Source organism: Phyllobates terribilis, unplaced genomic scaffold (assembly GCF_046119375.1).
Source record: "Phyllobates terribilis strain yellow unplaced genomic scaffold, ASM4611937v1 Scaffold_5__5_contigs__length_657084704, whole genome shotgun sequence".
Taxonomy (NCBI): domain Eukaryota; kingdom Metazoa; phylum Chordata; class Amphibia; order Anura; family Dendrobatidae; genus Phyllobates; species Phyllobates terribilis.
Window position 1 is genome coordinate 351,228,728 of NW_027362765.1, and position 23,409 is coordinate 351,252,136.

The following is a 23,409-nucleotide window of genomic DNA, read 5'->3' on the forward strand; positions in this document are numbered from 1 at the left end:
ACCCCTGGGGATGATGTACAACCCTGGCAAAAATTATGGAATCACCGGGCTCGGAGGATGTTCATTCAGTTGTTTAATTTTGTTGAAAAAAAGCAGATCACAGACATGGCACAAAACTAAAGTCATTTCAAATGGCAACTTTAGGGCTTTAAGAAACACTAAAAGAAATCAAGATTAAAAATGTGGTACTCAGTAAGGGTAATTTTTTTCAGACCAAGCAGAGGGGAAAAATTATGGAATCACTCAATTATGAGGAAAAAAATATGGAATCACCGTGTAAATTTTCATTTCCAAAACTAACACCTGCATCAATTAGATCTGCTCGTTAGTCTGCATCTAAAAAGGAGTGATCACACCTTGGAGAGCTGTTGCACCAAGTGGACTAACATGAATCATGGCTCCAACATGAGAGATGTCAATTGAAACAAAGGAGAGGATTAACAAACTCTTAAAAGAAGGTAAATCATCAGGCAATGTTGCAAAAGAGATTCTGACAGACCAAGGAACCCCCTTCATGAGCAAGGTGATGAAGGAGCTTTGCAGAGTCCTTCAGATAACTCAGATTCGGTTTATCATCCACAGACGGATGGCCTAGTGGAACGCTTAAACAAGACCTTAATGGCGATGCTCAAGAAGGTCTTTGAAAAGTATGGGCGAGACTGGGACTACCTGCTCCCATTTCTGCTTTTCTCGGTCAGAGAAGTTCCTCAAGCCTCCACTGGCTTCTCTCCGTTTGAGCTCCTATATGGGCGGCATCCAAGAGGTCTCCTAGACATCGCCAAGGAAACTTGGAAGGCTGAAGTCACGCAACACCGGAGTATCATCGAACATGTCGCCCAGTTACAGGAGAGAATATATTAGAAAAACCCGGCACTCAAGAATTCAGTGAAAAATTATTTAGAGTTTTTAATCAAGTAAGCACAATAAAATTGACAAACGTTTCGGTCCCTCAGGACCTTCATCAGTGTACTACAAAGACAAGAAAAAAACAGACAAACAATTACATACAATATAAATTGTGGTCATTTTTCTGAAAACGCCGATTCACAAAATAAGAGGAATACATAAACAAGTATAGTTCTTGTGAGCCGCAAATATACCTTAATAAGGCGACACGAGGGAGGGATATGGGAGGAATTGGGATGGATGTCCCGTGGAAGATATAGAAATAAGAGTAAGGTAACATACCAAGGCAAGGGTCATGAGGGTGGATAGAATCCACTACAGTTGCTGTAAGGGAGAAGTAGTTCCGCTAAGGGAGACCCATGTGTGTTACAAAGTAAGATGTGGATACTAAAGAGAATAGGCATACCTGAACTGAAAACTGTCAATGTATACTTTGGAGTATAAACCAGAAATGGTACGTCCGTGGTAATGGCTGTAAAAGGATATGGCATTGGTGAGGGAGACATATTCTGTAGAACCCCAAGCACAGGGGGCATGTGGTGGGTGACACATACCTGTGGTGTGCTGTCCTGTATGCAGTCCAGTGTAAACGCGGTGTCCACCTCTTGTTCAATGGTGGTGCAGTGTGTGTGGTCCGACCCCCAGGGTTTATATATGGTGGGGGGGAGTGGTAATGAGTGCTGGTAGAGGTATTGGTGGCAGTGGGACGCTGAAAAGCGCGCTTCTGTGAGGACCCGAAACAGGAAGTGACGCAAATGCGCGTCATCGGGTCATGTGACAGTCACAGGAGAGAATGTCCAAGGTGATGCCCATCGTGAAGGAACATCTCCTCCAGGCGCAGGAAGCCCAGGCGAGGGTATATAACCGGTCGGCGAAACTAAGACAGTTCCAGGCCGTGTTTTGGTGCTAATCCCTACAGTCAAGAGCAAGTTCCTTGCCAAATGGCAAGGTCCGTACGAGGTGGTGGAGAAAGTCAGCGCAGTTAATTATAAAGTCCATCAGCCTGGCCGCAGAAAGCCGCATCAAATATATCATGTGAACTTGCTCAAGCTGTAGTGTGACCGGGAACCTGTGGAAACTCCTTGCCTGGGAGCCGCACCAGAAGGCAAGGTGGAGGAGGTCACTATTGCAGAGACTCTATCACCGGCCCAGAAGCAACAGTGTCGAGAATTACTACAGCAGAATCGGGAGCTGTTCTCAGAGTTGCCGGGGCATAATCAAGTGGTAGAGCATGACGTGCTGACAGAGCCGCACGTACGAGAGAATCTGAAGCCGTATCGGTGTTAGAACCCTCCTGTTAGTTTTTTTTCTGTCTTGTTGGTCACATGACTTTTTGCCTTTATAATCCAGCTCCGCCCTTCTGGCTTTGCTGGACTTCAGTGTTACTTTTACTCTTGAGCTAGCCAGGTGCCTTGTACCTTACTCAGTAGTTTGTTTGGTCCTTGGACCACTTTGTACTTTTTGTTTGTTTGTCTTTTTCCTGCTACAATTTCTGCTAGGAGGTGTCCAACTTTTCCCAGTCCTTAGTTCTTGTAGGGAACCCTCCCTTATATCTATAGGTCTGCGTTCAGACTAGCCGAGGACTGAGGCGGGTCTGTTCACAAGGAACAGGTCCCCCGCTGCATCGTAGGGAGTCAGCTTAGTCCTATCGTAGAGACAGTCTTCCTACCTTTCCTTAGTGCTTGTAGCAGTTCATAACAGTAAGTCCAGCCTTAAAAACTAATAAAACACTCTAAGGAAAGAAATCCAGATTTCAGCATGGTGTCGGTTCAGGAGTTGGCCCAACGCCTGCAGGGACTGTCTTTGGAGGTGGCCGAGCTCCAACAACACGTGAGTAGCTGTCCTGGAGCGCATTTTGTGGAGCCGAAGGTAGGACTGCCAGATTTGTTTTATGGTAAACAGCAAGATTTATTTTCCTTTAAAAACGCTTGTTTATTATATTTTCGTTTAAGACCCAGATCCTCTGGGAATGAATCACAGCGCATTGGGTTTATAATGTCACTTTTGCGCAAGGAACCACAGGGATGGGCCTTTTCTCTCCAACGTAATGATCCGTGTTTTAGATCAGTGGAAGATTTTTTTTCTGCTATGGGGTTGTTGTATGACGATCCTGATCGAGTCTCATCAGCTGAAACTGAATTGAGACGTTCGAAGCAGGGATCAGGTGATGTGGAAAATTATTGTACATACTTCAGAAGATGGTCGGTTGAAGTGGAATGGAATGACTCAGCATTAAAATGTCTATTTCTTGCTGGGCTAGGTGAAAGGGTTAAGGATCTGCTGATTGCCTTTCCAACACCTGGAACCTTGCAGGAGGCAATGCAATTATCTATACGTGTGGACAGGAGACTGCGTGCTAGGGTTAATGAAGAGAAATCTATTGCTATTGCTGCTTCCAGTCTTCAGAGAGTCTGCTCGGATGGCGGAGAACTGATGGAGATTGGGGCGATGTCACCCCGCTCTCAGGAAAAAGACCGCAGGTTTGCTAAGGGATTGTGTTTTTACTGTGGTAAATCTGACCACTTTATTAAGAACTGTGAGCTTCGTTTGAACAAAGGAAAAAAAAAGGTCAGTTATGCCCGTATTGCCTGTTTAAATTCTAAGGGGGTATTTCTTTCTGGAAGCACCTCAGTCCAGGAGGAATTGATTGAATTTCGGGTATTTGTGGATTGTGGTTCTACACTCAATGTGATTGACAAGGGATTTTTGGAAAAACTTAATTTAGAATCCAAACTTTTGTCATCTCCTATTTCTGTGGTTGCTGTTGATGGCTCTCCTTTGAAATGTATTACTCACAAGGTTTTTGAATTTCCCCTCACCATTAATGGTATTCACCAAGAGAATTTGGATTTGGCGGTATTAAATAATTTGCCTTCTCCAGTGGTTTTGGGGTTACCTTGGTTAAAATTGCACAGTCCTGTACTGGATTGGTCTACCAATGAAATTAAGTCTTGGAGTCCTAAGTGTTATGATAAATGTTGTAATGGTCGCATTGCTGCTGTGGAAAATGGAGAATTACCTGTACCTATTCAGGATTTTTGGAAGGTTTTTTCAGAGGAGGAGTCGCAAGTTTTGCCTCCTCATAGGGACTATGATTGTACCATTGAGTTTGTCCCTGGAGCTACTCTTCCCAAGAGTCGTTTATTTAATCTGACTATCCCTGAGAGAAAGGCTTTGGAGGAATACATACAGACGAGCTTGGCCGCCGGTCACATTAGACCTTCTAAGTCACCTGTGGCTGTTGGATTTTTTTTTGTAAAAAAAAAAGGACGGCGGTTTACGTCCATGTCTGGACTTTCACGAAATTAATAAGATTACCGTACGCAATCCCTACCCACTGCCGTTAATTTCTGACTTGTTTAACCAGTTAGTGGGGGCCAAGTGGTTCTCTAAAATTGATCTCCGGGGGGCATACAATTTGTTACGAATGAAGGAGGGTGATGAATGGAAAACTGCTTTTAACACTCCGGTAGGTCATTTTGAGAATCTGGTTATGCCTTTTGGTCTCACCAATGCTCCAGCATTTTTTCAGAACCTTATTAATGACATCCTAAGGCCGCTGATCGGTAAGAATGTGGTGGTGTATTTGGATGACATTTTGATTTATTCACCGGATCTGGAGTCTCATTGGCGGAGCGTACGTGAGGTATTGCAGTTGTTAAGTGACAATTCACTTTTTGCTAAGCTGGAGAAATGTGAGTTCGCTGTGCAGAGAATTAGTTTTTTGGGCTACATTATCTCCAGCGAGGGCTTTGAGATGGACCCTGTGAAGGTTCAAGCTGTGCAGGAATGGCCTAGGCCTATTGGTTTGAAATCGATACAGAGATTTTTGGGTTTCGCCAATTATTACAGAAAATTCATTAAGAATTTTTCTATAATTGTTAAGCCGCTGACCGATCTCACCAGGAAAGGTGCTAATATGGTTCAGTGGACTACTGAGGCCATTGAAGCTTTTGTGTTTCTAAAGGAGAGGTTCAGCTCTGCCCCCATCCTTATGCAGCCTGATGAGACCAAGCCTTTTTTGGTCGAGGTTGATGCTTCTTCCGTGGGGGTCGGTGCTGTTTTGTCTCAGGAAAACAAGGATGGAGTACATCCCTGTGCCTTTGACGCACCCCTGGACCTGTGTCGCACAGAGTTGCGCATGCAGGAGCTTACCCGGAGCCGGATCTGTTGAGGGTTGTAGTCTCGTGGCGGTGACCCGGTCCGTGCCCAGGGAGTCAGACTAAGTGGCGTTGTATTGCGGTAGATGTTGGACGACTACGCCACCCGTTGAATGCAGCGAAGGAGCTGCCGCTGCAGGGCAGACCGCTGAGGCCGGTGGTAGGATTGTGCAGCGTGATAGTATCACCCCCAACGGGAGGGGTATGGCCTCAGGGCAGCCGACGTGGATGATGGGGGTAGCAGGAATCACTCAGAGACGATGCGGTGTAGTTCAGAGTCTTTACTGGTGATAAAGATAGACCCTCCCGGAGTACTGGCTAGCGATCGGGGCCTGGTCAGTCCTTGAGCAGATGGGATCTCCCCTGGCCAGGCGGAGTTGTAGGCCTCCCAAACTGACTGTACTCTTCTGGCTACCTTGCTAGAGGCGGGTATAAGTAGCCCACGTCCCTGAGTGTACCGTGTGGTGTTCACCCGTATGGCCGGTGACTCGGGGCCTTCTAGTGGCGTCCGCTCCACGACGGCGGTGCTGGTCCCACGCGTGTGACCGTGCCTTCGGGTTTCTTGGCCAGAGGACCTGAAATCCCCTGCCGGGCGGTTTCTGCTGCTGGGTAAAGATTAGTCCCCACAGCCTCGGACTCCGGGTCCGGTGATAGCTTCTCAGTCAGGGCGAGCTCTGCAGCTGCCAGCCCCTGACTCCTTATAGCACTGCTCCCACAGAGCTCCTGATGTTCTTTTCCTATATCTGCTTCTCTTCTCTGTCTCTACTTCTTCTCTACACACTAACCCTGCCTCAGCCCTAGGTTTATATAGGGGAAGTTCTTCCCTTCCCAGGACTGGGCAGGAGGTGTGGCATGCATAGGATCCCTGACCAAGAGACCTCCCACCTGCTCTCAGACGTAATATCTCTATCACTGTGGCAACCAGACCCCTGGGGTGTCACATTCCCCCCTAGTGAAATTTAGTACTCCGGGACTAAACATATTTTTAGAAAAACATAACAAGGTATAAACAATAATAATACAATAAGAAAAACACATAAAGATGGTTACGGCGTGTCCGCAACCGGGTGCAGTTTTGAAGAAAAGCAAGGTGTCCATTTCACCAAAACAGGGAGACGTAACCAGGTAGGGGTCTGTCCTGCCCCGAGTCCTTAACAGTCTTTAGTCCATTCCTAGGTTACGCTCCAACCAATTGTACAAGGATTCCCGGTAAATCCACCAAGGACTCCTAAAAATAACTAGAAACACATAATTATTTACAAGTAACAGACAGGTGACCACAAATAAAACAATTTAAACACTTCAAATCCTCCAACGTGCGGGTAACTGGCCTCTAGTGGCCCTAGTGGACCTACGGAGCTGACTGTCTGGCCCTGAACTACAGGGTGTAGGAGCTGTCAAGGGTAAACTGGGCAGCTGTCTACGGGCTCTTTGGCTCACTAGGGGTACGGCAGGCTCACTATGAGCAGAGGGTTGATCCTCCTGTTCTGCTTGTGTGGAGTCTGCTGCCTCCTGGACCGGCTGCTCTTCCAGCTCTACCTGTTGCTCCGTAGGCACTTGGGATGCTGGTTGGAGGAACGTGAGGACGGGTACCACAACTGCACCATTGACTTGAGTCCAGGACCGAGGGAAGTCTCTGAGCACAGTACTAACCATATCTTCCCTTTCCTCTACGGGTCGATGGTCTTCTTGTTCCTCTTCAGGGTTCCGTAGCTGTTCAGGACACTTCTTCAGGTGATCCCGGGATACAATGGCTGTGGTTTCCCCTCCGTGTTTACTGATGGTACAGACCTTTGGGTTGTCGTGGCTTGAGGGCAGTACGGTGTACGGGTCCTTCTCCCACTGGTCGTCCAACTTGTGGAGCCGTCTCTTCCTCTTCAAGACCTGCTCTCCGGGTACCAGGGGAACAGCGGGAGCATACTGGTTGTAAGTTTTCTCTTGTCTTTCCCTAGCGAGACAGAGACTTCGCTCCACGCTCTCCTGTACTTTCCGGTACTGCTGCTGCCTCTCTGTGTCCCAGTCTGCTTCCGGTGAAGTGTCCTCGGGTGTCAGGACTCCCATCTCCAGGTCAACAGGTAGCTTACCAGGCCTTGCCCTCATTAGGTAAGCCGGGGTACAGTTGGTGGAACCTACAGGGATGTAGTTGTATAGGTCCACCAGGTCGGGCAGCTTCTCAGGCCACAGACTGCGTTCTTCCAGGGGCAACGTTTTCAGAAGATCCATTACCACCTGGTTCATTTTCTCACAAAGTCCATTAGTTTGCGGATGATAGGGTGTCGTCCTTATCTTCCGGCAGCCATACAGATTGCAGAATTCCTGGAAGACCTCCGCTTCAAAGGCAGGTCCCTGGTCCGTCAGCACTTGGTCCGGGTACCCGTGTGGACGGCAGAAGTGCTGCTGGAAGGCTCTAGCTGCTGTTTGAGCTGTTAAGTCCTTAACGGGGACGACAACCAAGAACCGGGAGTAATGATCCACAATGGTTAACGCGTAGACGTAGCCACTTCTGCTTGGGGTCAGTTTTACATGATCCAAGGCTACCAGTTCCAACGGCTGCTTGGTGACGATGGACTGAAGGGGGGTCTTCTGGCTGGCACGGTCCTTCCTTCTTAGGTTGCACGGGCCACAGTCTCTGCACCACCTCTCGATGGTTCCCCTCATGCCTACCCAGTGGAACCGCCCGCGCAGCAGGAACTCCAGCTTCTTCCATCCGAAGTGTCCAGCCCCGTCGTGGTATGCCTCCATCACCATGGCTGCGTCTCTTCGTGGCACCACTACTTGCCAGATTAGTTCATGCGTCCGGGAGTTAACCATTCTGCGGCACAACTTCCCCTTGTAAAGGAACAGTCGACTCTTCTCAGCCCACAGTTGTTTGGCTTCTTCCGGAGTGTCTGGGTCAAGGCGAGCCTCTGGCCGAGTCAGCATCTCCTTCACCAGTCGGACGGCAGGGTCACTGTCTTGCGTTTCCTCCCAGTTGTAGTGAGGCAAGGGGTTAACCGTAGCGGCTTGCTTACTCCTTACCCGATGGGAATACTGGATAGTCCCATGACGGTGGAACGCGGGGAGTTCAACTTCTTCCAGTCCCTCTGGATCTTCTCCTACGTCCGGTAGGTTTGGCATCCTGGACAGGGCGTCCGCGTTGGTATTGGAGCGTCCTGCCCGGTATTTGATTGTGAACTCGTAGTTGGACAGACGGGCCATCCATCTCTGCTCTAGGGCACCGAGTCTTGCCGTGTCCAGGTGTGTCAACGGGTTGTTATCCGTGTACACGGTGAACCGGGAAGAAGCGAGGTAGTGCTTAAAGCGTTCGGTGACTGCCCACACCACTGCCAGGAACTCTAGCTTAAATGAGCTGTAATTCTCAGGGTTTCTTTCGGTGGGTCGCAGTTTTCGACTGGCGTAAGCGATTACTCGTTCTTTCCCCTGCTGGATCTGGGACAGTACGGCTCCTAGCCCGATGTTACTTGCGTCGGTGTAGAGGATAAAGGGCTGGCTGTAATCAGGGTACGCCAGGATTTCATCCCCCGTGAGGGCCATCTTCAGCTGGCGGAAGGACTCTTCTTCTAACTTCTCCCATTTGAAGGGCGGCTTCTGGTTCTTGGCCTTCCGGGACTGGCCTATCAGGAGGTCCTGCATAGGAGCTGCCTTTTTGGTGAAACCGGGGATGAATCTGCGGTAATAGCCTACCAACCCGAGGAACTGCCGCACTTCCTTTACACTGGAGGGACTTGGCCATTCCTTAATTGCGGTGATCTTATCAGGGTCGGGAGCCACTCCGTCAGCGCTCACCACGTGTCCCAGGTACTGCACCTTTGGTTTTAGGAGGTGACACTTGGAGGGTTTTACCTTTAGGCCGTAGTTTGCCAGAGCTTCGAACACTTCCGCCAGGTGTTTCAGGTGGTCCTCATAAGTCTTGGAATATACGATGACATCGTCCAGGTACAACAGGACCGTCTCGAAGTTTCTGTGGCCCAGACAGCACTCCATTAATCGTTGAAAGGTTCCTGGTGCGTTACAGAGTCCGAACGGCATGCAGGTAAACTCGCTAAGTCCCATCGGGGTGGTGAATGCGGTCTTCTCCCGGTCCGCCTCTGCTACAGGAACCTGCCAGTACCCGCTAGTGAGATCCAAGGTAGAGAAGAAGTTAGCAGATCTTAAAGCAGCCAAAGACTCCTCTATCCTTGGTAAGGGGTACGCATCCTTGTGTGTGATACGGTTGATTTTCCGGTAATCTACACACATCCTCATGGTGTTGTCTTTCTTTTTGACTAAGACTAGTGGAGCTGCCCAGGGGCTACAGCTATCCCTGATCACCCCAGCCTCCTTCATGTCCCTAAGCATCCCCTTGGCGTGTTGGTAGTGTGCAGGGGGTACGGGTCGATACCTCTCTTTTATGGGAAGATGGTCTCCCGTGGGGATGTGGTGTTCTACCCCCTTGACTCGCCCGAAGTCTAACGGGTGTTTACTAAACACTCTCTCGTACTCTTGAACCACCCGATAGACTCCCTGTCTCTGGTGTGAGGGAGTGGAGTCAGTACCCAAATGTAGTTGCTGACACCAGTCCTCCATTGTTTCCTTAGAGCCGTTACCTTCCTCCGGGGAAGATGGAGGCAAGGGTTCTACGGACTGTATGGAATTTTAATTGATGGTATACAATTTGGCTAGCGTGGCATACCGGGGCAGGTACACTTCCCTCTTCCCGATATTTATTATGCGAACGGGCACCCTCCCATGGCGTACATTGACCACCCCCCGTGCTGTCAAAATGGTGGGCCTACTGTCTGAGTAAACTGGTTCTACCATTGCCTGGTAATCTCTACCTCTCAGACCAATAGCTGCCCGGCACCAAATCATCATTTCACTTTTTGGGGGCATGGCAATAGGAAAAGGGTCACACATTCTTACGCTACCAATCTCACCACCGGAGAGTTCTATCTGTTGCCGTCGCATCAGTGCCCGGATCTCTTTCTGGAGCACTCGCTGCTGGCCGGAGCTGGCGTTCTTGGCAACCTGCTGTAAAAGGAAAATCACCTCTGCAAGACAATTTACAATTACATTAGTTCCTAGAGTTATCTTTGGGTGACTCTCGTGCTTGTCAATGTCTACAATGATCAGTCCCTGTGCCGCCAATTCGACTCTACCGATTTTAATGGTCACCTCTTTAAATCCAATCTGTGGCATGGGCTGACCATTGCTGGCGATGATACCCAAGTCGTCGTCAGGGTAGCGGGTGATATCCGAGTCATTCCAGTACTGCTTGAAGAGCACGTACGGGATAGTGGTAACCTGTGACCCGGTGTCCAGTAGGGCACTCATGGGGATGCCATCCAGTACCACAGGCAAGACTGGACGTCCTCCCACATATTTGTCGCGCCAGTTCGATGGGCCTGATTATCTTTTTCCTGGGGTTTGGCCCTCTACCCCAGGTTGTGCCAGTTTAAAGGACAGTACCTTGCCATATGTCCGGGTTGATTGCAGCGGCGGCAGATGGGTTGTCCGTCCTCGTTGTATCGATCGCTGGGTCTTCCTCTGGCCGGTGGGGTCCTCCTTGGTCGACGCCATGGGATGTCCTCCGGTCCGGATGCCAGCTGGATCTTCCCTGGAGTGGAAACCTGTAAAGACTGCACAGTTCGGGTTAGCGCGGCAACGCTTTTAGCTAGCTCTTGGACCTGATGGTGCAGGTCTGGAGCCGGGTCATTGTTCAAAGCCTGCGCATCAGCTCCCACAGGCCCTGCCGACAAGGGTGCCGCCTCCTGGTGGTAAGTGGTAGTGGGGCGTCTGTGGGTCACAACGCCACCTGGTGCCGGTTCTCGGAGCACCCGGATGGCTCTGTCCTTGAACTGTGCAAATCCCAGATGAGGGTCCTGTAAGGCCATTGCCCGCAACTGGGTTCGGTGGGCATTGCAATATAAACCCTCTATAAATAGTTTAGTCAACAGCCTGTCCTCGTCTCCCACGCCGTCAGGGTCGGTCTGCTTAATGGCTCTCAGGGCCTCTTGTAGGTTCAGGGCATAGTCCCTTATACTCTCGTGTGCTCGCTGCTTGCACCCGTAGAATCTAAGCTTGATCTCGGCTGAGGTGCGGGTATCAAAGGTGTCCCTCAGTCGGGTTAGTATCCCTGCAACAGTCCTCCCCCCAGGTGGCCAGGACTTTACCTCCCTTTGGGCTGCCCCGGTTAATTGGGCCACCAGGATGCTCACTTTTTGCTCTTCTGTGAGGGGATACACCTGGAAGAGGCTATCCAGCTTTTCTCTAAAGTCATGCAGGGTATGTGACTCCCCTGAGTACTGGGGTAGCCAGGCCGCTCCCGGGATATAGGGCATGGTGAAAGGCATGACTGCAGCAGCGGTGGCGCTGGCGGGGGTTGAGGCAGTGAAGCTCTCCTCCGTATCCGACATCTTCCTCCCCCCTAGTGGACCGTGGCCTACCTTGCGATGATCCTCTTCCGTAGGCCGCGGCTCCGCAGTGGATCGTCAGGGTTGAGGACCTTCCGTCGCGCTCCGGTGACGTCGGCGTCTGCTGGGCTCCTTCCAGGACCTTACGCAACGTCCGGACATGAGGCGGGGCTTCAGTTCTCGCGCGCTTTCGGAGTCCACGCCCCTCTTCTTCCCGCGCGGCGTCTTCAAGATGGCGTCCAACGGCGGGAAAACTCCACGGATGGCGGGAAGAAGGCAGAAGATGGCGCCGGATGGCGGGAAAACTTCGCGGATGGCGGGAAGAAGGTAGAAGATGGCGCCGGATGGCGGGAAACCTCCACGGATGGCGGGAATCTTCACCACTGGTAAGTTTGAACAGTCTTTTTCAGGCACGCAGTACCCGGTGGTTGCGGGCACGAAATCCTGCCGACTACGCCAAAAGTTGACGCACCCCTGGACCTGTGTCGCACAGCGTTGCGCATGCAGGAGCTTACCCGGAGCCGGATCTGTTGAGGGTTGTAGTCTCGTGGCGGTGACCCGGTCCGTGCCCAGGGAGTCAGACTAAGTGGCGTTGTATTGCGGTAGATGTTGGACGACTACGCCACCCGTTGAATGCAGCGAAGGAGCTGCCGCTGCAGGGCAGACCGCTGAGGCCGGTGGTAGGATTGTGCAGCGTGATAGTATCACCCCCAACGGGAGGGGTATGGCCTCAGGGCAGCCGACGTGGATGATGGGGGTAGCAGGAATCACTCAGAGACGATGCGGTGTAGTTCAGGGTCTTTACTGGTGATAAAGATAGACCCTCCCGGAGTACTGGCTAGCGATCGGGGCCTGGTCAGTCCTTGAGCAGATGGGATCTCCCCTGGCCAGGCGGAGTTGTAGGCCTCCCAAACTGACTGTACTCTTCTGGCTACCTTGCTAGAGGCGGGTATAAGTAGCCCACGTCCCTGAGTGTACCGTGTGGTGCTCACCCGTATGGCCGGTGACTCGGGGCCTTCTAGTGGCGTCCGCTCCACGACGGCGGTGCTGGTCCCACGCGTGTGACCGTGCCTTCGGGTTTCTTGGCCAGAGGACCTGAAATCCCCTGCCGGGCGGTTTCTGCTGCTGGGTAAAGATTAGTCCCCACAGCCTCGGACTCCGGGTCCGGTGATAGCTTCTCAGTCAGGGCGAGCTCTGCAGCTGCCAGCCCCTGACTCCTTATAGCACTGCTCCCACAGAGCTCCTGATGTTCTTTTCCTATATCTGCTTCTCTTCTCTGTCTCTACTTCTTCTCTACACACTAACCCTGCCTCAGCCCTAGGTTTATATAGGGGAAGTTCTTCCCCTCCCAGGACTGGGCAGGAGGTGTGGCATGCATAGGATCCCTGACCAAGAGACCTCCCACCTGCTCTCAGACGTAATATCTCTATCACTGTGGCAACCAGACCCCTGGGGTGTCACACCTTTTTTTCAAAAAAATTTTCTGAGACCAAACTTAATTACGATGTTGGTAATCGGGAATTGCTGGCGATTAAACTCGCATTTGAACATTGGCGTCAACTCTTGGAAGGTGCTGAATTTTCCATTCAGGTTTTCACTGATCATAAGAATCTGATTTATCTAGATACTGCCAAGCGCTTGAATGCCCGTCAGGCTAGGTGGGCACGTTTCTTTTCGCGGTTCAATTTTTCTGTTACTTACATCCCGGGTACCAAGAATGTTAAAGCTGATGCGTTGTCTCGCAGGTTTTCTCCCATGGTCGGTGTTGAGGAGGAGGAGGAGAGCATTTTACAGGAAGGTGTTGTGATAGCAGCACTGGACTCTGTTTTGGAGGATGAGATTCTTAAAGCACAGGAGAATGCCCCACCTAACACTCCCCATGGGAGGTTGTTTGTGCCTAGGACCTTTAGGAGAGATTTGTTTGTTGAGTGTCATGAGTCTCGGTTGGCAGGTCATCCAGGAATTTCTGAGACTAAGAGACTTGTAGGTCACAGTTTTTGGTGGCCTGGATGGCAGAAGGAAGTCATCAGGTGGGTGCGCCAATGTACTGTGTGTGCTAGATCCAAGTCTTCGCATGCTCCTGCTGCGGGGTTGCTTTGCCCTCTGGAGGTTCCTAGTGCACCTTGGACACATCTGGCTATGGACTTTATAACTGACCTTCCCTCCTCTGAGGGTTTCACTGTCATCTGGGTGGTCGTGGACCGTTTTAGCAAGATGTGTCACTTGGTTCCCTTCATCAAACTGCCCTGCGCTAAGACACTCGCTAAGGCATTTGTTAAGGAAATTGTCAGACTCCATGGCGTTCCTACCGACATTGTTTCTGATAGGGGACCTCAGTTCGTGGCTCGTTTTTGGAGTGCTTTTTGTGACAGGTTGGGAGTCCATTTGTCATTTTCTTCTGGATATCATCCGGAGTCTAATGGCCAGACAGAAAGGAAGAATCAGGATGTTGAACAGTTTTTGCGTTGTTTTGTGGCTGACAATCAAGAGGGGTGGTCTGAGTTTCTGCCACTTGATGAATTTGCTCTTAACAACCATACATCCTCTTCTGCTGGGTGTTCTCCTTTTTTTTGTTGTACTGGGAGACATCCGTCGTTTGGGTCTTTCTCCAAATTGATATCGGCTGTGCCAGAGGAGGAGAATTTTTCCGGTGATTTGGAGAGAGTTTGGACTGATGTACGTGGTAACCTTCAAGAAGCTAACAAAAAATCCAAGAGGTACTTTGACAGGAAACGTCAAGAGGTTTTGTTTACGGTTGGTGACATGGTTTGGTTGTCCTCTAAGAATTTGCGGTTGAGGATTCTTTCTAAGAAATTGGGCCCGAAGTTTGTAGGGCCGTTTAAGGTCCTTCAGGTAGTTAACCAATCTGCTGTTAGGTTGGAGGTTCCTACCTCCTGGAAGATTAATACGGTGTTTCATGTTTCTCTATTGAAAAAAGCTGATGTTTTGGATAGGGATGCCACTGTCCCTATTCCTCCTGTGGTGGAAGACGGGGAATATGAAATTTCTCGCATTCTTAATTCTAGATGGCATAGAGGGAGATTGCAGTATCTTGTCGCTTGGAAAGGTTTCGGTCCTGAGGATAACTCCTGGGTAAGGGCGGATGATGTCTCTGCTCCTAGACTTGTCGGAGCGTTTCACACGAGGTTTCCTGATAGACCTGGGCCTGGAGGATCTGGAGGATCCTCATAGAAGAGGGGGTACTGTTAGAACCCTCCTGTTAGTTTTTTTTCTGTCTTGTTGGTCACATGACTTTTTGCCTTTATAATCCAGCTCCGCCCTTCTGGCTTTGCTGGACTTCAGTGTTACTTTTACTCTTGAGCTAGCCAGGTGCCTTGTGCCTTACTCAGTAGTTTGTTTGGTCCTTGGACCACTTTGTACTTTTTGTTTGTTTGTCTTTTTCCTGCTACAATTTCTGCTAGGAGGTGTCCAACTTTTCCCAGTCCTTAGTTCTTGTAGGGACCCCTCCCTTATATCTATAGGTCTGCGTTCAGACTAGCCGAGAACTGAGGCGGGTCTGTTCACAAGGAACAGGTCCCCCGCTGCATCGTAGGGAATCAGCTTAGTCCTATCGTAGGGACAGTCTTCCTATCTTTCCTTAGTGCTTGTAGCAGTTCATAACAATTGGATTCCGGAAGCACGCCAGAAGGTGATCTCGGCTAAGGTAAAGAGAATTTTAGACCTCGGCGTAATAGAGGAGTTAAAGAGTGGGTGGTCGAGCCCAATCGTCCTCGTGCCGAAACTCAATGGAGAATGGAGGTTTTGTAATGACTACCGCCGGCTGAATAAGGTATCCAAGTGTGACACATACCCGATGCCACGCATCGACAAACTCATCGAGAGGCTTGGACCGGCAAGGTACATCACCACTCTTGACCTGAGGAAGGGCTACTGGCAGATCCCCATGTCCCAGACGGCAAAGGAGAAGACGGTTTTCTCAACACCTGATGGGTGTTTTCAATACACGCGGATGCCGTTCGGACTACAGGGGGCCCCAGCCACTTTCTAGAGGGCTATGGATCGGATCCTAGCCCCACATAAGAAGTGTGCCGCAGCCTACCTTGATGACATTGTGGTCTTTAGTCCAGACTGGGCTAGTCACCTACCTAAACTACAGGCCGTTCTGGAGGCGCTAAGGAAGGCGGGATTTACCATAAATCCGAGAAAGTGTGCCATCGGAAAAGAGGAGGCCAAGTACCTGGGCTATGTTGTTGGGAGAGGCGAAATAAAGCCGCAAATCAAGAAAGTGGAGGCAATTCAAATCTGGCCGCAACCGCTCTCGAAGAAGCAGGTGAGAGCGTTCCTGGGAATGGTGGGATATTACCGATGGTTTATCCCGAATTTCACCATGATGGCCGCGCCACTAACAGATCTTCTAAAAGGCACCAAATCAACTATGGTGAAATGGACGGAAGAAACGGAGACCGCCTTTCAACAGTTGAAGCTAGCACTGTGCAAGTGACGCGCCCCCTGGGCCGTGGGGTACTCGGTGCCGGGTCGGTCGTTGCTAGGGGAGATGTCACAGTGGTGGTGACCCGGTCTGTGACCCAGGGCGGTCAATAAAAGGGGATATTTACAGGGGATTTAAAGTTTTTATATACAGTTCGTGACGCCACCTGTGGTATGCGGCTAAAGGGAGCCACCGCTGCGGAGCAGATCCTCTGGAGCTGTTGTTAATGCAGCAGAGTTGGTTCGGCTCTCCACAAGTAGAGCTTAACTCCAGGGCAGTGTAGACGTTGCTGTTATGGGAGTAGCACTCGTGGTGCAGTGTAGTGCAGAGGATGGTGCAGTTAATAATTAGTCCACAACTTAATGGCGGTTTCCTCTTATCTTTACTTGCAGTGGTTAAGCAGACAGGGGCATGGGTACTAGCTGGTAGTAGAGGTCCGGGGCGGCCTGGAAGCAAGTTGGGGGATCCACCTCGCCAGGTGGAGTTGTAGGTCTTCCCTTTGCGCTACCTCTTTGGCCCTGCTGCATATAGCTATTCTGCAGCCCTCATCCCTGAGTAAAACATCTTTGTGCTCACCCGTATGGCAGGCAGCTCGGGCCTTCCTGGAGCGTCGCTCCCACGTGGTGGTGCTGGGCCCTATCGTGCTGCTGAGCCTCCGGGCGTCTGATGGGGCCTGGAGACCTGCAGTCTCCTGCCCTCAGGTTTCTGCTGCTGGGCCTTCGGTGCCCCATAACCTTGAACTCCGGTGTCCGGTTCTTCTGCGCTTCCTTCTGGGGTGAACTGCCGTGCAGCTCCACTCCCTAGGTCTTTCCTCGTCGACGTCCTGACTTCAACTCCTCTCTGCTCTCCTCACACTAACTAACCCCGCCTCCAGATCCCAGTTGCTAAGGGGAGGAGCTCCTCTTGCTGGTCTGGAGCCAGGAAAATGTTGCATGCTAGTATACCTGACTAGGGGACCCCTGCTTGCTTCCAGGCATGGTATCACCCCCTTGTGAGGGAGGCTATGCCACTGTGACAACCGGACTCCTGGGGTGCCACATTCCCCCCTAGTTAACTTCAGTACTCCCGGACTGAGGATACATTTTAAAATTAACAATTAACAATAACAATTCACATTACAAACAGTTTACAAAATCTCAAAAAGCAAAAACTACAAAAACCCAAGCAAAAAGTACAGCAGTCACTGCGGCGCTTAGTCTTTACACCACAATCCGGGTAACTGAAATTTGGCTGGTGGGAACTGCATCAACCCACTTTGTGTATCGTCCCTGGGCTTCAGGGCACTCTTTCGGTGGGCCTGGTCTTCAGCCATGCCTGCGGTTTATTTTCTATGCCAATTAGGAACTATATCCAACATTGTCCTGACCATACCTAGTCCTGTTGTCCAATTATCCATAAATTTAACAAATATATATATTTCTAGCATTATTTAATGATTACAACTATATATAACATACACTTTAGCTCCTCCAGCAGGCAGGGAGCTGACCTTTAGTACTCCGGGTTGATCTACGTAGTACATTTGTTGTCACTGATCTACCCTGGTCCCTAGGGCCTACCCTTGGTGTGGTCGGGTTCAGTGTGAACTACACTACGGGTAGTCTGAGGTAACACCGGTAGGCTGGGTAATCTCCTACGCAATTCTTTGACTCACCCTGGGTACGACAGGTTCACTGCTAGCAGAGGGTAGATTCTCCTGATCTGCTGCTGATGAAGCATCTGTCTCTGGGGTCGGCTGGTCTTCCAGATGTTCTGGAGCCTCTGCAGCTTCCGGTGAGGCCGCTTGGAGAAAGGTCAGGACCGGTACCACAATTGCTCTGTTCACCTGCGTCTAAGACCGGGGAAATGCTCCAAGGACTGTCTGTACCGTTTCTTCCACCTCTTCTGTGGGCCGAGGGCTGTCTTGGTCTTCTTCTTTGTGTTTCAACTGTTCAGGACATATCTTCAAGTGGTCTCTTGAGACTGCCGCTGAAGTTTCCCCTCCATCTTTACTGATGAGGCACACTTTGGTGTTATCGTAATTCGAGGGTAGGACGGTGTATGGCTCAACCTCCCACTGGTCATCTAATTTATGAACTCGTCTCTTCCTCTTAAGTACCTGTTCTCCAGGTGATAAGGGAACGGCAGGTGCGTGCTGATTGTAAGTTTTCTCCTGCTTCTGTCTGGCCTGGGACAAACTTCTCTCAACACACTCTTGCACCTTGCGGTATTGTTGCTGCCGCTCTGTATCCCAGTCTGCATCTGGTGATGTTGTCTCTGTTGTTAAGACTCCCATGTCTAAGTCGATGGGTAGCTTACCAGGTCTTGCTCTCATCAGGTAAGCGGGTGTACAGTTGGTGGAGTTCACCGGGATGTGGTTATATAGGTCCACCAAATCTGGTAACTTCTCTGGCCACAGGCTTCGTTCTTCAAGGGGCAACATCTTCAACAGGTCTATCACCACTTGGTTCATCTTCTCACACAACCCGTTGGTCTGGGGATCGTCCTTATTTTCTTGCAGCCGTACAAGTTACAGAATTCCTGGAACACCTCTGCTTCAAAGGCTGGACCTTGGTCGGTAAGCGCCCATTCAGGCTAACCATGCGGTTGACAAAAGTGCTATTGGAATGCTTTGGCTGCCGTCTGAGCCGTCTGGTCTTTCACTGGCACTACTACCAGGAACCGGGAGTAGTGGTCTACTATGGTGAGAGCGTAGACATACCTGACCGGCTTGGGGCTAGCTTCACGTGGTCCAAGGCTACCAGTTCAAGTGGTTGCTTGGTGATTATGGGCTGCAGGGGAGCCCTCAGGCTATCACGGTCTTTCCATCTCAGGTTGCATGGACCACATTCTCGACACCATCTCTCGATTGCTTTCCTCATGCCAACCCAGTAGAATCACTCACGTAGCAGGACTTCCAACTTCTTCCACCCGAAGTGTCCTGCTCCATCGTGGTACGCTTCTAAGACCATTGGCGCATCCCGCCTCGGGATTACCATCTGCCAGACCAGTTCGTGTATCCGGGAGTTGATAGTTCTTCGACACAGCTTTCCCTCGTAGATGAACAGTTTGCCCTTCTCCTTCCACAACTGTTGGGTCTCCTGTGGAGCATCTGGATCAGGGTGCGAGTCAGCTTGTGTCAGCAACTCCTTTACCAGGCGGACAGCTGGGTCGCTATCCTGCGTCTCTGCCTATCCATGAGGGGGCAATGGGTTGAACGTGGCCTCTCTGTTGGCGGAGCGCTTGTCCCTCACACAGTGGGAGCACTGGGTCACCCTGTGACAATGGAAAGCGGGTAGCTCTATCTCCTCCAGATCTTCCGGGTCTTCTCCCCCATCTGGCAAGTTGGGCATCCTGGACAGCTCATCAGCATTTGTGTTTTTACGCCCCGCCCGATACTTGATGGTAAACTCGTAGACAGTCGGGCCATCCATCGTTGTTCTAGGGCACCAAGCTTCGCAGTTTCCAGGTGCGTCAGCGGGTTGTTATCTGTGAAGACGGTAAATCTGGAGAAGGCGAGCTAGTGTTTGAAGCGCTCTGTTACAGCCCAGACTATGGCTAGAAACTCCAACTTAAAGGAACTATAGTTGTCGGGGTTCCTTTCCGTGGGCCGGAGCTTCCTGCTGGCGTAGGCAATCACTCTCTTTCTGCCCTGCTGTACCTGGGACAGCACCGCTCCCAATCCCACATTGCTGGCATCCATATGAAGTATAAAGGGTTGGCCATAGTCGGGGTAGGCCAGGACTTCGTCTCCTGTAAGAGCCATTTTCAGTCGAGTGAAAGATTCGTCTTCTGGTTTACCCCATTTGAACGGAGGTTTCGGGTTCTTGGCCTTCTTGGACTGGCCCATTAAGAGGTCCTGCATGGGTGCCGCTATCTTGGTGAAACCCTTGATGAATCTCCTGTAGTAGCCTACCAGCCCGAGGAACTGCCGCACTTCCTTGATAGTGGAGTGTCTTTGCCAGTCCTTGATCACAGTGACTTTTTCAGGGTCTGGTGCTACACCTTCGACGCTTACCACATGACCTAGGTACTGCACCTTGGGCTTCAACAGGTGGCACTTGGACAGCTTTACCTTCAGGCCATAACCAGATAGAGCTTCGAACACCTCAGCCAGGTACTCCACATGGTCTTCATATGTCTTCGAGTAGACAATTACATCATCTAGGTACAGCAGGATGGTTTCAAAGTTTTTGTGTCCTAGGCAACACTCCATTAACCGCTGGAAGGTTCCTGGGGCGTTGCAGAGCCCGAATGGCATGCAGTTGAACTCGCTAAGGCCCATTGGTGTTGTATACGCGGTCTTTTCTCGGTCCGCCTCTGCCACAGGAACCTGCCAGTACCCACTTGTGAGATCCAAAGTGGAGAAATAATTAGCAGATCTTAGTGCAGCTAATGACTCCTCAATCCTGGGTAATGGGTAGGCGTCCTTATGTGTAATTCGGTTAATCTGCCTGTAATCAACACACATCCTCATTGTACCATCCTTCTTTCTAACGAGAACTAATGGAGCGGCCCAGGGGCTACAACTATCTCTGATCACCCCAGCCTCCTTCATCTCCCGTAACATTCCTTTGGCACATTGATAGTGAGCTGGGGGTACAGGCCGGTACCTCTTTTTAATGGGCGGATGATCTCCTGTGGGGATATGATGTTGGACCCCTTTTACCTGCCTAAAGTCTAGTGGGTGTTTGCTGAAGACTCGTTCATACTCCTGGACCACCCAGTATACTCCATGCTTTTGGTGCAAAGGTGTGGAGTCAGTGCCCACTTGTAGCTTCTGACACCAATCCTCTATCTGCCCCTTGGAGCCGTTATCCTCCGCCGGTTTGGATGGAGGCAAGGGTTCCACTGTCTTTATTGCATTGTTACTGACAGTGAACAGCTAAGCAATGGTAGCATGCCGGGGTAAATGGACCTCTTTCTCCCCACAATTCAGGATGCGTATCGGTACTCTCCCCTTGCGGACATCGACTACCCCCCTGGCTGTCAAGATGGTGGGCCTACTATCAGAGTACACGGGTTCTACCAGGGCCTGATAATCTTGACCCGAGACGTATTGATGCCCGACACCATATTAACATTTCGCTCCTAGGGGGCATGGCAATGGGGAATGGATCACTCATCCTGACACTGCCGACTTCTCCACCACACAGCTCTACCTGTTGTCTTTTCATCAGGGATCTGATCTCCTTCTGCAAAACTCGCTGCTGACTGGAACTGGCAGTCTCTGCGACCTGCTGTAACAAAAGAATAATTTCCCCAAGACAATTCTCTATCACATTGGTGCCTATAGTTATCATAGGATGACTTTCTCAGCGATCAATATCAACAATAATCATTCCTTGTGATGGCAGTTCTACTTGGCCAACTTTTATGGTCACCTCTTTATACCCCACCTGAGGCAAGGGCTGACCATTGCTGGCATAGATACTAAGATGGTCATCTGGATGGCGGGTAATGTCTGAGTCAGTCCAGTATCGTTTATAAAGGATATATGGCATCGTGGTCACCTGGGACCCAGTGTCCAGCAGTGCATTCATTGGGATGCCGTCCAGCACGACAGGTAGGACCGGTCGTCCTCCCACGTACTTGTCTCGCCAGCTTTGTGGGCCTTGTCGTCTTACTCCTGGGGGTTGGCCCTCTGCCCCAGGGGTTGCTCGTTTAAATTACAGAATCTTGCGTAGTGTCCCCGCCTTTTGACAGCGGCGGCAGATGGGTTGTCCGTCCTTTTCGTAACGATCGCTGTTCCTACCTCTGGTCGGTGGAATTCTTCTCTGTCATCGCCACGGGACGTTATCTGGACTGGAAGCCAGCTGGATCTTTTCCTTTGGAGACACTTGCATGGCCTGCACGGTTTTAGTTAGTGTAGCCACACTTTTGGTCAGCTCCTGGACCTGAAGGCGTAGGTCTGCAGATGGGTCATTGGCTAGAGTCTTCACGTCAGCCTCCACAGGTGCTGGGGGAAAGGACGCCACCTCCTGGTGGTATGTGATAGCTGGACGCCGGAGGGATGCAGTGCCGCCTGGGGTTGGTTCTCGCAGCACCCGGATGGCTCGGTGTTTAAATTGCGCAAAGTCCAGATCAGGGTTTTGCAGAGCCATAATGCGCAGCTGTGTCCGGTGAGCGCTGGACAGGAGCCCACCAATAAACTGCTCATTTAGCAATCTGTCCTCGTCTCGCACACTGTGAGGGTCTACCTGTTTAATGGCTCGCAGCGCCTCCTGCAGGTTTAGAGCATAGTCCCTCTCACTGTCCTGCACCCTTTGTTTGCACCCGTAGAACTTCATCTTAATTTCTGCTGCTGTGCGGGTGTCAAAGGTATCCTTCAACCGGGCCAGTATTTCTTTTACAGTGCCTTTGTCCCTGCCCGGCCAGGACTTCACCTCTCTCTGGGCTGCACCGATTAGCTGGCCTATGAGGATGCTGACTTTTTGTTCCTCAGAAAGTCTCTCCTCAAAGTCGCTCAGGTTGTGCGACTCCCCTGAGTACTGGGGTAACCACTCCGCCCATGGTATGTACGGCATTGATAATGCGATTACAGTGGCGGTGCCCGCGGCTGAATCCTCTCCTCGGTTGGGCATCCTCCCCCCCCCCCTAGTGAACCTCAGCCAGGTCCTGGGCATCTCGTCACGCACCAGTATGCTGCTCTGCAGGCGGAGGGATCTCTTACCCGGCGGTTCCCCCTTGGCTGACGGCAAATGACGTGATAACACAGTTCAGTACAGTCTATGGCATACAGGACCCGGTTATACAGGACTTTGTGAATCCTGTTCGTGACGCCAAGTTGACGGGCCCTTGGGCCGTGGGGTACTCAATGCTGGGCCGGTCGTTGCTAGGGGAGATGTCACAGTGGTGGTGACCCGGTCTGTGACCCAGGGCGGTCAATAAAAGGGGATATTTACAGGGGATTTAAAGTTTTTATATACAGTTCGTGACGCCACCTGTGGTATGCGGCTAAAGGGAGCCGCCGCTGCGGAGCAGTCCTCTGGAGCTGTTGTTAATGCAGCAGAGTTGGTATAGCTTTCCACAGGTAGAGCTTAGCTCCAGGGCAGTGTAGACGTTGCTGTTATGGGAGTAGCACTCGTGGTGCAGTGTAGAGCAGAGGATGGTGCAGTTAATAATTAGTCCACAACTTAATGGCGGTTTCCTCTTATCTTTACTTGCGGTGGTTAGGCAGACCGGGGCACGGGTACTAGCTGGTAGTAGAGGTCCGGGCGGCCTGGAAGCAAGTTGGGGGATCCTCCTAGCCAGGTGGAGTTGTAGGCCTTCCCTTTGCGCTACCTCTTTGGCCCTGCTGCGTATAGCTATGCTGTGGCCCTCATCCCTGAGTAAAACGTCTTTGTGCTCACCCGTATGGCAGGCAGCTCGGGCCTTCCTGGAGCGTCACTCCCACGTGGTGGTGCTGGGCCCTATCGTGCTGCTGAGCCTCCGGGCATCTGATGGGGCCAGGAGACCTGCAGTCTCCTGCCCTCAGGTTTCTGCTGCTGGGCCTTCCATGCCCCATAACCTTGGACTCCGG

General features: G+C 51.0%; 1 protein-coding gene across 1 annotated transcript in view; it reads right to left on the reverse strand.

The window, feature by feature from the left end:
- LOC141271166 (pancreatic triacylglycerol lipase-like) overlaps positions 1 to 23,409 on the reverse strand; it is a 157,934-nt gene that overhangs the window by 62,007 nt on the left and 72,518 nt on the right. The window lies entirely within an intron of this gene.